Genomic DNA, 14,002 nt, shown 5'->3' on the forward strand with positions numbered 1-14,002 from the left:
ATATGTGGCACCACTACCGTTTTTTTTTTTACAGTTAATACTTCTGTTTAAAGTCTAAACCTTAACTGTCTTCTGTTACACAAAACTTTTAGTATAAAAATGCCTGAAAGAGTAACACTTGGCACAAGCATACTTACATTTAACTTTACATTTACTGCATTGGGCAAATGCCTTACAAAAGTGCTTTGAAATAGGTTCAAATAATGGTTCATTAAGACACAATTGATAACTAGCTGGAAGAGGAACATCTTTGGAAGTCCTTTGAAGATTGCTTAAGAGTCAGAAGAGTATTGAAGCATGTCTTCATCGTTCCCTGAGAGACCAGTGAGGAGTTGTTAAAGAACAGAGGGAACATGGTGCAGTGCAGAGTGAGGTAAAAGCTGTGAGGTAGAGGGGTGCTAATTTGTTTTTGGCTTGGTAGTCTAGTGTCTGTTTTAAATCCGATGCAGGCAGCTACAGGAAACCAGTGGAAGGTGCATCGCAGTAAGGTGGAATGGGAAAACCAAGGAAGGCTGAAAACAAGTCAAGCAGCTGCATTCTGGTCAAATGCCTTTATATTAGATAAGCTGCCATTCACTATGAGAAATCTTCCAGACATCCTAAAATATGAGCAGAAACAAGTGTGTGTGTTGGGGAGAAATGGGGTGGGGAAGGGGGCGGATTAGTTGAGTGTCATCTGCATAGTAGTAGTATGAAATCTATGAGAATAAGACATCACCAAAGGCTTGATTATAAATGGAGAACAGGAGAAGACCAAGTACTGAGTGTTGTGGGATACAAGTGGAGAGTCTGTGTGTAGCAGATGTAGATCCTCTCCATGTCACATGATATGACATGACTGACCTCCCAAGTAAGGAGCAAACCATTGCCAAGCTGTGCCATGAATTCCATGACTTCCAAGTATGGACAAGCAAGTATTGCAGTTGAGCATGTCAAATGAAGTAGAAAGGTCAAGAAGGCTAAGGACTGATGACAATTTGGCAGACTGAACAGCATAATTGTCCAAAGATCCAAGACTAACAGGCGCAGGAGAACTAGGCAGTTTAAAAGACATTGTGAAATCCTCTATCATGTAATAAGGCCATGCTGAGGCTCTAGCTTGAGGATTCTCCAAACATGAACATGCTGTAACCCTGATGCCCTATAGGTTTGCCTGTATCATAGCCACAAACAACAAAGAGAAATAACCACTGCATAATTAAACAGAAAAGAATCAAACACGATGACACAATTTCCTCTGGGATAAACCAAAAAAAGAAAAAAAGCAAACCATATAGTAAAAAATAAAGAAAGTAACCCGTGCAAGCAAACAGATTCAAATCGGATTTTAAGAAGTGCTTTGTTTTTATTAATTAATCGGTGGACATAAGATTCTACTGATATTTTGCTTTGTGATTCCAGTCAAAATTTCTCCTTAAATATTTCCCAAATGTATGGTGATGATAATGAAGATGATGCTACTGCTGCTGCAAATGACTAGAATAATTTTTTTTACTGAATTAACATTTGTATATGTATACATGAATTATTAAATTTCGAATTAGTCACTTGTTGTACACCACATATTTATGTTTTATTGTTAATACCAGCTACATGTCTTATTTCTATATCCCTACTGTCTTCGCACTTTAAGTGCTCCTGCCTTTGATAATGCACTCATTTAAAACCCCCTTAGGATTTCAGGGTGAGCAGTTAATAAGCTCCACAAAGATTTAGGGTTCCTTGTTTAATTGCTATCCTGGAATATTTTTATTTGGTCTGTAGCAATAATAGTGATTATATAATAATAAACTATATAATAATGAACTGTATAAAAATATAATTCATTTTTGAAAATAATTTAGAAAATACTAAATTAAGCATTTAAAAATATATTTATGAAATATACTTTGTATAAGTATACATTTATTTATACAAATTGCTTAAATAAACAGTAAATCTAAAGAGAACAAGATATGGCAGATCATATAGTAACTACAACAAATGATTTTATGTGAGATTTAAATAACTGTAATGTGTGACATTGTACTTTAAATCATGGCACCATACAGTGGATATGCAATGTATACACATCCCTATTTATAATCTCAGTTTGTTGTGTAGAAAATAGATTTTAGATAGCTCATATCAGATTTTTTTAGTGTGTTATATGCATAAATGTGCAAACCCTTTTATAATTGGGAATGTTTGCATGTTCTGTCCATCAAATTATCAAAATATAAAAATGTGAAGTAATGTGTTTTGTTAGAATGGGGTTCATCTCTCCGTTACAGTTCCAGAAATCTGTACAATATATGTTTAGTTTTGCATTCTTCAATCATTCACTGCTCTCTATGTAACAGTATACATATGAGTGATTGAGCGAGCGAGCAAGTGTGTGTGTGTGTGTGTGTGTTTGAGAAAGAAAGGCATGCACCATGCCTGGCTAAAATGGAATGAACATCATTCTCATAGCCCGATACACCACAAGGCTGTGCTGATTTCCTACAATACAGCAACTATTTGCCTTTTTGGAAGCTTTCAATTTTGCATTAGTTTTAAGACATTAGAAGGTTGGTTACTTGCCACTAAGTTCATATGTCTACAGTGCCACCAAGTGTAAAGCTACACACTCTTGGTGTGTAGCTTCAGGCTAAGGTCAGATTTTTCAATAAAAATATAACTGTATTATGTTTTGTGCCCTCATCGTACATTTATATATTTGTTTGGTCAAAGTAAATTAAATTACTTGTAATTATAATAATATAATTAATACAAAAATAATAATACAAATTATATATATATATATATAAATTAGGAAACAATCTAAATTTATTATTACAATTTATAATTTTATTTTATATATATATATATATATATATATATATATATATATATATATATATATAAAATAAAATTATAAATTGTAATAATAAATTTAGATTGTTTCCTAATTTTTGACAGGCAGTATATATGTATATGTAAATATTGTTATTTTAGATATATTAACTTAATTATGTTGTTTATTTCATGTAATATCAATTACAAATTTCTTTAAACTACATGAAAAAAAGCAAAGATGTGCAGTTATCTGAACCTTACACATAAGCTGTAATGAGTGAAGTTACCTTGATCCAGATGCCTTACACTGAAAATTATTTAACACAGTATTTTAAGGCACATGTAAAAAATGAAACAATAGAATTTTTCCAAGTCATGTTTTAAAAAAGACTTATGTTAAATGAGCTGTATACAGTAACCTGTTAAAGTATTTATATTAAATAAAAATGATTAATTTTGTAATGTTTTACAAAAAACACTAACAAAAAATTGTCAATCAAAAGGCATGGCCTAAATAAATTGAACTTAAATTGAATAATGAATTTAAAAACAGACAAGCAAACACACAAACAAATATATAATAAAACAATCTACAGGGCATGAGTAAAAGTTTTTCACCCAATCATGTAAAGCCTTATCAAAGTTGATTTCTTTGTTTTACCTGAGATCTTATATTCAGCCTGACTAGATAACATCATGGTACAGAAGTTGTACAGGAGATTAAAACTATAAAAGTATTAGTGTAAGGTACATTTACAAAAGATAAAAAATTTGCGATTAAGTTGCGATTAATCGTTATTAATCGTTAACTCAGGACACATGCGATTAATCACAATTAAATATTTTTGATTGATTGATATACCTAATATTAATATGAAGTGAGGTCCAGTTACCAGCATGACTTCAAAACAAGTAGTAGTAATGGATACTTTTTACTTAAGTACATGTCAAAGCCCAAACTTCTTTACTTATCACCGCATTATCTGTGTAAAGCTGCTTTGAGACAATGTTCATTGTTAAAAGCGCTATACAAATAAAAATTAATTGAAATTGAATTGAATACTTTACCTTGAGTAAAAAAAAGTGTAGTCAGTACTTCAACTTTTAAGTCTTTTAAAACATAAATATCTGTACTTTTTCTTAAGTGAAGGAGGTGTGTACTTTTGCCACCACCGTCTGCCACCATATACCCCTACTGCATGACAAGCTGGGGAACTGTCAATTTTTGCCCTTTATTTCTCCCACTCCCATAGCTGTAAGTTCTTTCCAAATTACTTGGTTTTTGTTTGAACAAACAATATGGTCAACTGTGTCTGACAACATTCAGAGTGTTTTAATGTGGAATTTTATCAGATGAGTATGACTGGGTAGAGCTAAAAACAAACTAGATGGAGTGTGGTTAATACTGACGATACTACATACAGTATTTGATGACGAGGATGAAGCAAATATCCGGGATGTTGTGGTAATAAGCGGTGTGCAAATACTGGGCTAGTGCAACTAGCGTTGAAAGTAAAAATGAAGAACCATGGCTGCAGAAAGCGTTGGCTCACTACCAGCATTTGATGGGAAAAGTATTCTAAAATACTGGAACAAAATTTTGTGGCAAATGAAATCAAGATGAGAGTAAGCTTAATAATCCTAAGTGTGGAAATCTTCTTAGCCCTGCAAAAGCAAGTGAGAAGACATATCACAGCTGGTAACAATGTTTAAAAATTATTTGAAGCCCCCGCCCAGTGAGATTCTACAGAGATTTACATTTAACCCGAGAAAGAAAAAGCCTACTGAGACTGTGACAGAATATGTAGCGGAGTTGTGTCAGTTAGCACAAGTCTGAAATTAAGGAGGAACTTTAGACCATAATCTAGTCTTGTTTGTGGCATAGATGATGATCGGATTCAGAGACATTTGCTTTCAGAGCCAAATCTGACATTTGAGTCTGCTTTTAAAATTGCGGTAGCCACTGAGCCTGCAAGCAGAAACGTGCTTGATTTGCGAAGTAAGACCAGCACAAGCGCATGCGACAGCATTGGTTCAAGGTGAGGAAATCTGATTGCGATAAAAGAGATAAAAGGGGGAAAGGCGGAACAAAGAAAAATCAGCGGATGTTACAGATGCTGTGGAAAAAACATAAAGCCAACGAATAAAGATTTAAGAATGACAAATGTTATGCATGTGGAAAAATAGGCCATATCGCCAGGGACTGAGCCGCAACTGAAAATAGAGGGAAGTGTGTGTCCTCATGGAGCATTCAATGTAAGTGAAAATAATACTGAGATGGATGAAAATGGAGAAACATTCATGTTGGCGTGTGTGAAGGAGACACTGAAAAATGTCAAACCCCTTAGAGCTGGTATATGTTAATGACAGCTGAGAACTTGATACAGGGTGTACTGTAGTGTCACCCTTAATGAGTGAGGGAATGTTTAATTATATCTGGGAAGATGCAAATGCTCCCTAACTGAGATCCTCAGAAATAAAGTTAAGAACTTATACTGGTAAACCATTACAGAAAATGTCACTTGTCGTAGTGACAGGAACAGGTCCATGCTTACTAGGTAGAGCCTGGTTGGAAGAAATCCATCTGCAGTGGAGCGAGATAAAGCTGGAACAGTACGAGATGTTGACGTTGCAACAGGTGCACACCAATGTTTTTCAGACCTAGATCTGTGCCTTATGCCCTGAAAGCATAGGTGAAGGATGAGATTAATTGACTGCTGTGGGAGAAAATCATATCACCAGTTAAATATTCAGAATGGGCAGCTCCTGTTGTTCCTATATTGAAACCAGATGGCCATATAAGATTATGTAGTGAGTATTTACTCACAGTCAATATGGTGTATCCTATTCCAGGAGTGGAAGATCTCTTTGCCCTATTGGGTGGAGGTAAACAGTTCATGAAACTGGACATGAGTCACGCATTTCAACAAATCATTCTGGATAAGTACTCCAAAAAAATATCTGACAGTGAATAGTCACAAGGAATTATTCACTTATAATCGTCTGCCTTTTGGGGTTGCATCAGCACCTGCTATGTTCCAGAGAACTATGGAAGGATTGTTGCAAGGTATTTCTGGGGTAGTTGTTTATTTAGATGACATTTTAGTGACAGGTGTAAACCGAGAAAAGTCACTTCAAGACAATGGATGAAGTGTTCTCGAGACTGAAAGAAGTGTGATATGGCTGAAGCAAAGTAAATGTGTGTTCACGGCAGATGAGGTGAAATATTTGGGCCATAAAATAGATGCAGGAGGTCTACATCCTACTGGATCTAAGGTTAAAGCCATTGAAAAAGCCCCAGCACCAAGAAATCTTACAGAGTTTAAAGCATAACTGGGGTTCCTGGATTATTATAGTAAATTCCTTCCTAATCTGACAACACTGCTAGCTCTCTTACATTTGTTATTGAGAAAAGATTGAGAAAAGCCACAGCAAGAAGCTTTTGAAAAATGTAAAGCTTTACTAGGATCTACAGATGTTCTAGTGCATTATTTGTCAGATATATTGGTATTGGCATGTGAAGCCTCACCTTATGGGGTGGGAGCAGTGCTCTCACAGATCGAGAGTGTGGGAAAAAATGGTTTCATGTCAAGAACAATAACAATAACGGCAGCTAAAAAAAAAGTTATTCACAGTTGGACAAAGAAAGCTTAGCTGTAATTTTCGGAATACAAAGATTTGAGCCCCTGATCAATCTTCTCAATGAAATGAAAGCAGTCCCTCAACTGGTTCACCGAGAGTGCAACGGTGGGCTGTAATGCTGCAAGCATATCAATACAAGATTGTGTACAAGCCAAAGAGGCACCACCAAAATGCAGATGGGTGAGTAGTCTTCCAGTACAGGGATGACAATGATGATCAAGTGCTGATGATGGACAATGGATGTTTCGCCTGTCTGTGCTGCACAAATTCGGAGGTGGACAAAACATAACAAGGCATTCTCCAAGGTCCATGAGTACATATTAAAGGGCTGGCCAGAGAAAGTAGAGACAGATCTGTTACCATTTTATCAAATGCATGATGCTCTGAGTGTGAAGGATGGTTATGTGACTTGTGGGGTGCTGGGGTCATCATGCCTTTACGAGGTTGAGCTACGTTATTGAAACAGTTACATCAGACTTATCTTTGCTTGTCCAGAATGAAGGAACAGGCCAGGTCATACATATAGGAATAGATTAAGATGTGGAGAGAGTGGTGACTGAATGTGACTACTTCAAAGACGGTATGAGAAAAATGAAGGGGGACACCTTAGAGATTAAAATAGCAAGATTCTTGTTTAATTATAGAATCACTCATCAACAACAACTGGCCTGTCACCTGCTCAGATGTTAATGTCATGGAAATTTAACTTACTCATACGAGATACCACAAATATCACAAACAGCAAAAACAAAAGGAAGGCAATTACAAGAGTTGCAAACTCAAAAATAGATAGGAGATACGGTGTAATATAGCAGTGGACCCAAATGGATTCCTGCTGTTTGTGGAAAGTTGTACACCACTTTCATAGAAGATCATTGCCATAGGCTAATGACAAATTGTAAACAGAAACACTGACCAAATACAAACTCGTGTAGCAGAGTTGCTTGAGGCAGAATTACCCAAAGAGAGTGATCTGATTGGTAATGCCTCTGCATTACCAAGTTTGAATGTTGTCAGTGCACCTGCAGAGAAAGAGATGTCTGTCCTGGAGGCAGGACACTTCAAAGAATTGTCTGTTACTGATAAAGAGTCTAGTCAACCTGCCAGTCTAAGAAAATCTGCAAGAGAAAGGAATTTTCCAGCTCATTTATAAGATTATGTTGGTTTTAAATAGCTTTGTCAGTGTTTAGTATGTGCAGCATAAGAAGGACCTGCTATTGAGTCTGGTTGATGCTAGCAATCTGAATGATTTCTGCAAGGGGAAGAGTCTCCATGACGGCATATCTTCTTCAATTTTAAGTTTGGGCACAAGCATGAATCCCACCTGGAATCAAATTAGAATGAAGAAAAGGAGTTTAGGACCACTATAAATGGGCTTTTTTTTTGTGACATGCTTTTCAGTGCTATCTTGTTTATGTTCTTCAAACATTAACATTGTCAGCCTTCTTTCTGTCTTTCTGGCTCTTGTGTTTAATGCACAACAGTATCTTGAGTTTACTACTGGTGAAAAAAACATCTAGGAAATGGCAGTTCTATGGATGGAAGCCCATTGTTGATGAGGTGGGTCAAAAGGTAATGGCCAGACTCAGTTTACTATGATGTGAAATTGATCTGAAAAGCATCTCAGAATGCACAACATGTCGATCCTTGAGGCAGATGGGCTACAACTGCAAAAGACCACATTTTACACCTCTGGCAGAGAAGAACAGAGGCTTTAGTGGGTGCAGCTCACCAAAACTGGACAGTCTTTGAAGTATACCAAAAAACCTTTTTGATGAATCTTGATTTCTGCTGAGGCACACAGATGGTAGGGTCAGGATTTTGTACGAACGGCATATATTGATCTTACCTGCCATGTGTCCACAGTCTTTGCAGGTGAAGGTAGTGGAAGGGTTTGGGAAACGTTTTTGACACACTTTTGCCCGATTAACACCAGTCATCAATTATATGCCCAACCTATTTAAGTGTTGCTGCTGACCAAGTGCATTCTTTCATGGTCAAAACTTAGCCATCATCTAATGGCTACTTCCAGCATAATGATACACTGAAGCTAAATTTATCTCAAACTGGATTCATGAACATGCTAATGGGATTTCGAGCGGCCTTCCCAGTTATAAGATCTAAGTCTAATAGAACACCTTTGGGAGAACAGGAGATTCACATGATTATGCACCTTAAAGTCTGAGGGAATTGCATGATGCAATCATGTCAACATGGACCTATGAAGGGTTATACATCTCCAAACAATTTCAAGTTTACCATTTAACAATTTTAAAAATTATAAAAATTAGAGACTTTAAGGCTGTAGACTTCCCAAAAAGGGGGTATTCAAGAGAGATTATGAGAATGTTCATTGCCCAGAGATACTAATAAAAGCTCAAGAGCTCATGTGACCTGCAGCTCTTAATAAGCATAATGAATGGATAATTTCATAATGAAAAACACTGAACTGAACATTTATGACTTGACATTCGTGGGAGATTGGCTTGAAAAAAGTCACTCTCTCCAAAAGCTAAACGGCAGCACAACTAAGGTTTACAAACTGGATCTTATTCTTTGTACTGGTGAAACCATGGTGAAGATGTTAAGTCATCATGCACACTGTGCAAAATACAGCATATTACCATTAACACCTCATACCTACTGTCAAGCATAGTGGAAGAGCGGTTTGTTTTGGGCGGTTTTGCAGCCATAGTACATTAGAAACACCTAGGAAAGGAAGTCACCAGACCTTAACCCATGTGAATTCCTCCTGAAGAGACACTAAAGGAAAGGATAAACTCAAGGGAGTCTGAACAAACCTCAAATTTATAATTATAAAAGTATGTGATTAGTTAGTGGGCTTGATGTAGTTATTACAAAAATTGTATATGCAACCAAATCTTAACTGTTGTTTATTTTTTATTTTATTAAAATAAAAAATTTGTGCACCTAAATGTTGGGTGGTCTTCCACTAAACATGCCATGTTCCATGTTATTTAACGTCTAGATATTAATACCAGAAAGTGAAACATTTAATTCTGATCTATTGTCTCATATACACTGTATCTGCAACGTTTAGTGTGTGCATGTTTATGATGTGAGCTGTATTCGTTAATTCAAACTAGTCATCCCTGGATGAAGCTACTCAAATGTAGATTAATGACTTACAGTACAACACACGGCAAATTTATTTTTTCACCTTTATTATATGGAAATAGATGATAGTGCTGTTTTAAAATGTCACTAAAGAATGAGCATATGTATGCAATAATGCATCACTTTAACATATTGTGTGTGTGTGTGTGTGTGTGTGTGTGTGTGTGTGTGTGTGTGTGTTAATGCATTCACTATACGTTTAAAATATTCTGTCAATGAATAAGCGAGTTTACAATTTATTTGGTGGTTGGTTGGCTGGCTGGTATATAATTACATTTCCTTGCATTAAATAAAACTGCTACATGATACATTTTTAATAATTTGTATTCATGTGAGACCGTATGTGAGTAAAAGAACCACTTTTGTCCATTCTTTGTTGTTAAACTTTACTGTCTAGACTACACATATATCCATAATCGACTATGGTGATGAAAAAAATGCACGTTCATTTCTAAAATAATTATAAATTGTCAAATGTATTGTCTGATCTGATACAATCCGCTGTGTCTACATAATTAAGGCAAATTCTTTGTTTGTTTTTTTTTTTTTTTACTATTTTGACAACGATCCGCTTGGAGCTGGGTGGCAGATGATAGATCTATACTGCCCCCGTGTGGAGCTTCTACTAACTTACCAAACACTACCCAAATCAATGCGACATATGGGGACGTATATTTATGATTGAGAATTACTATCTCAAGCAGACGAGTTTAAATTGCAAGTATTCTGCTGTTTTTACTGGTTGTAGGGTGGGAATTATGGGTTGCAATCTCACCTCGAAAACAGCACGATTTCTTTTGTTTTTATGAGCTTTCCGTGTTCTGACCAGGCAAACAAAAGGCACGCTGTCGTGAAGGCGGTCATGTTTTTCCCACTTCGCACGTCGAACATACCGAACTGGGAAAGTATGTTTTAATTATCAACTTGAAAATTACTACTCGTAAGATACAGCGAACGCACCAGAATTTAGCCATGATTTTATTCCCTCCCACTTTGTACCTCGAACACACCGAGGTTAAAAATTACGTCATTCCGTGTTCCAATTTATCACTTTCGAGAACAACTCAGAACTCGGAACCTCCACTTCCATTTAAAATGGTGTGTGAGGAGTGGTTACATAGTTCACCTCCAAAATAAAATGTGCATAATCATTACCTCATCAATATCAACAGTCTGCTACAATAGATCAGGATCAGTGGTGGACGAAGTACATAAACCATGTATTTGAGTAAAAGTAGAGATACACTGTAAAATATGACTCCAGTAAAAGTGCTCTCTTTAAACTTTTACTTGAGGTGAGGTACAAAAGTATTTTCCTACAAATGTACTTAAGTATCCAAAGTACTATGATTTATTCTGGTTATAATGTTTTTTACTATTATTTTTGTCACAAGACTTTCTTAACCAACTCAGTTTATGTGAAAAAAGCTTTAATCTTAGCACACCAATCTATTAATAGAATTATATTAATTAGTCAAAATTGATATCTATTTAAATTATCATGAAACCAAAAACTTATTTTCAACCACTTCAAAAATATCACGCAAATAAGGCCACGGGTGTTCGATCGAGTCAGGAGTTTCTCCCATCATTTATCCATCTCTAAATTTTCTTTTTGCTGTTGAACTGATGCTGAACTGTATGTTGGTGTTAATTAGATACCACCACTCAGCAATCAAAACAAGTTCAAAAGTGAAATGTGGTGAAGTTATTGTAAAAGTCTTCCCAAATGGAAATACTTCAATTAAGTACAGATACACAAAAAGGATATTGAGGTACGGTAACGAATTACATTTACTTCCTCATTGTTCTTCCTCATAATGTCTCAGGGAGTTTTTCTTGCTACTGTCTCCACTTGTTCCCTTATTAGGGATTAATTATTAAGGAACAAACTTATATGTTCTAAACTTGTTCATTCCAATTTCACAACCTCTGTAGAGCTAATTTGTTTACTATTAAAAGTGCTATACAAATAAAACTAAACTGAATTGAATTATTTTATTGGTAATTTTTTGTAATAAGCAAGGTTAGTAGTCCTTTGGTGTGACTCAAACTTGTATTTGAAGGTTTAACAGTTTAAAACTGATTCTAGTGTATCTACAGCTCTTTGCAGAACACTGCTCCACTGATGATCTATTATACGGATAAGTCTTTCCATATAAAGCAAAGATTTAAAATGTTTTATTTTGAAGCTTTTTGCATTTTTGGTTTAAATATTATTAAAGGTAATATTCATAAAGGATTTCAAGGTCTATAACTATAATAACTGGAAAGGCACACAGTGAACTTATTAAATGCTGATCTATAAGTAAATATGTTTAACTGGATCTAGACTGGCTATAGTATATCAGAGTAATAGAAGATGTTGGGGTAATATACATATTTTTTATTTCAAAGTATACAAATATGCAGTGAAAATGTACAGTATTTGATGAAAGTGTTCGTGAATTTGTTCAGCTTTTCTATACAAATACTGATAGAATAGTTGCCTTGCAGGTACTTCACCTAGATTTGATATTAAGTAAGAGCTTAAGTCAGGCAAACCCAATATATCCTTACTATTTTTATGGCTACATGTTGGCCTTCCTTAATAAAAAAAAATAAAAAATAATATTAAAAGTATTAATATAGTTGGACAGCAATTTGTGATAATTTTTTTTAAAATAGCATTATTTTTAAAAGCTCTTGAAAGTAATTGAGATAATTATTAATCCATATTATCATGTTTAAAATTGTGAAATTATAACTTTTCAGGAATGCTTCCTTGAAACTCCCATGAAAATATTTTAGTAAAGATGAGGTTATTCATGGAATAAAGTACTAAATATTCCGAATAGATGTCGGAAAGTGCAGACTTCCTGTGTGGAGGCAAGGATTTGGAAGGATTTATTTAACAAAAATGGAAAGACATCCATTCGAATTTCCACTTAACAATTGACCAAATTAATTGTAATTTTATGTGGAGAAAGCATGTATACTAGACTTAAACTAATACAATGTATAAAATGATGGATTGCAAGATTATGACATTCAGTGTACAAATAGTATGTTTAAATGTTATTAGCTAAATGTTTCATTAAGGTTTTTTTTCTGCAAATGATTGTAATTTTTACTGAATATTGGATAGAATGTTAACACATTAAGATGTGATATTATTGTTTCAAAACTGCCGATCATATTAAATTATTTTCATAAATAGACATTTGTGGCATTTGCTAAATGTTCTTGCATTTGTGGCATTTGCTCAAGACCTGCTAAACTATGATTATTTTGTGTATGAACTTTCCAAAAACTTTGTAGTATACTAGTAAGAGATATGATTAAACAAGTACTCAAAAATACTCTTCTTCTTCTTCTTTTTTTACCCTAATAAAAAAATAGAGTTGAGGCAAATGATGTGAATTGGGAATGATCCTGCATGGTCATTTTGAACAGTTTAATTTTATCAGATACTTCCTGGAAGTTGCACCCCCTTCTCAAATCCCACATGGTCTTGCTTTACATGGAGATGCTTGAATGGGTACTCTAGCTTTCTGTCAAGGCAAATAGAGATCATTTTGGGTTGATTAATGTCAAATAAAATGTAAGCCATTTAATTTGTCATTCACGAATGCAAGAGTTGCTTGTTTTATTGAGCTCGATTTTAAAATAGATGTGATTAGAGCAGCATGTTTGCTGTTAACAAAGTGTATACAAGGCATTTGCAGCCCATATCCTGTGAACATTGAATTGTTGATTCTGCACAAAAAATGACTGAGGCAGTATAGTACTATGTGACACTGTGTCTCAACTAGTCACTAGTGTCAATAAGAGACACTGAGTCTCATATGTCACACTTGTGTATTATTCTAGACCTATTGTTGCGGAACCAGTTAAATACCAGTTAAGATACATACATACATATACATACACTATTGAAGTGGAACCAGTTAATATAATTGTTTAAACGTGGGTCCACACTGAGTTCAAAACAACGCAAGCACCATGACACATTAAGACTTTAAATTTGCATATGTATGACGTTTTGAAACGGAGATGATATACTGTCTACAGGGTCATTGCATCAGGAGTTCCAAAATACTAAAGAAAAAGTAAAACTTTGTTAAAAAAAATACAGCAATCACTGATAGGTGGTTAAGGTCAAGGAAGATGAAGAAGAGCTAGTCCATTTTTTCTTTTCTGTTTTAGTATTGACCTCAGTTAAAGTTTAATTAACATGCACATTTAAGTAAATATATACAATCACTAATAACTGGGTTTGTGTAAATAAAAATCAAGTAAATGAATTATATTTGTTTGCTTTTTACTTATTCTGAATGTTGGAGGGAAGGAGGCAGAGGGATTCCAATATAAATTTTGCCTATGGCCTTCAAATGTCTAGAACTAGGCCTGATAGCAATAA

The 14,002-nt window shown here is 34.9% G+C and overlaps 1 protein-coding gene across 1 annotated transcript in view; it reads right to left on the bottom strand.

Moving 5' to 3' along the window:
• Positions 1 to 10,502, bottom strand: part of pbx3b (pre-B-cell leukemia homeobox 3b) — a 125,553-nt gene extending 115,051 nt beyond the window's left edge. The window contains exon 1 of the mRNA XM_046871787.1: positions 10,376 to 10,502. The gene's annotated coding sequence lies outside the window, so the exon portion shown is untranslated. The remainder of the gene's footprint in view (positions 1 to 10,375) is intronic.
• Between the last annotated feature and the right edge of the window lie 3,500 nt (positions 10,503 to 14,002).

The sequence above is a fragment of the Silurus meridionalis genome, chromosome 17, assembly GCF_014805685.1.
Source record: "Silurus meridionalis isolate SWU-2019-XX chromosome 17, ASM1480568v1, whole genome shotgun sequence".
NCBI classification, from domain to species: domain Eukaryota; kingdom Metazoa; phylum Chordata; class Actinopteri; order Siluriformes; family Siluridae; genus Silurus; species Silurus meridionalis.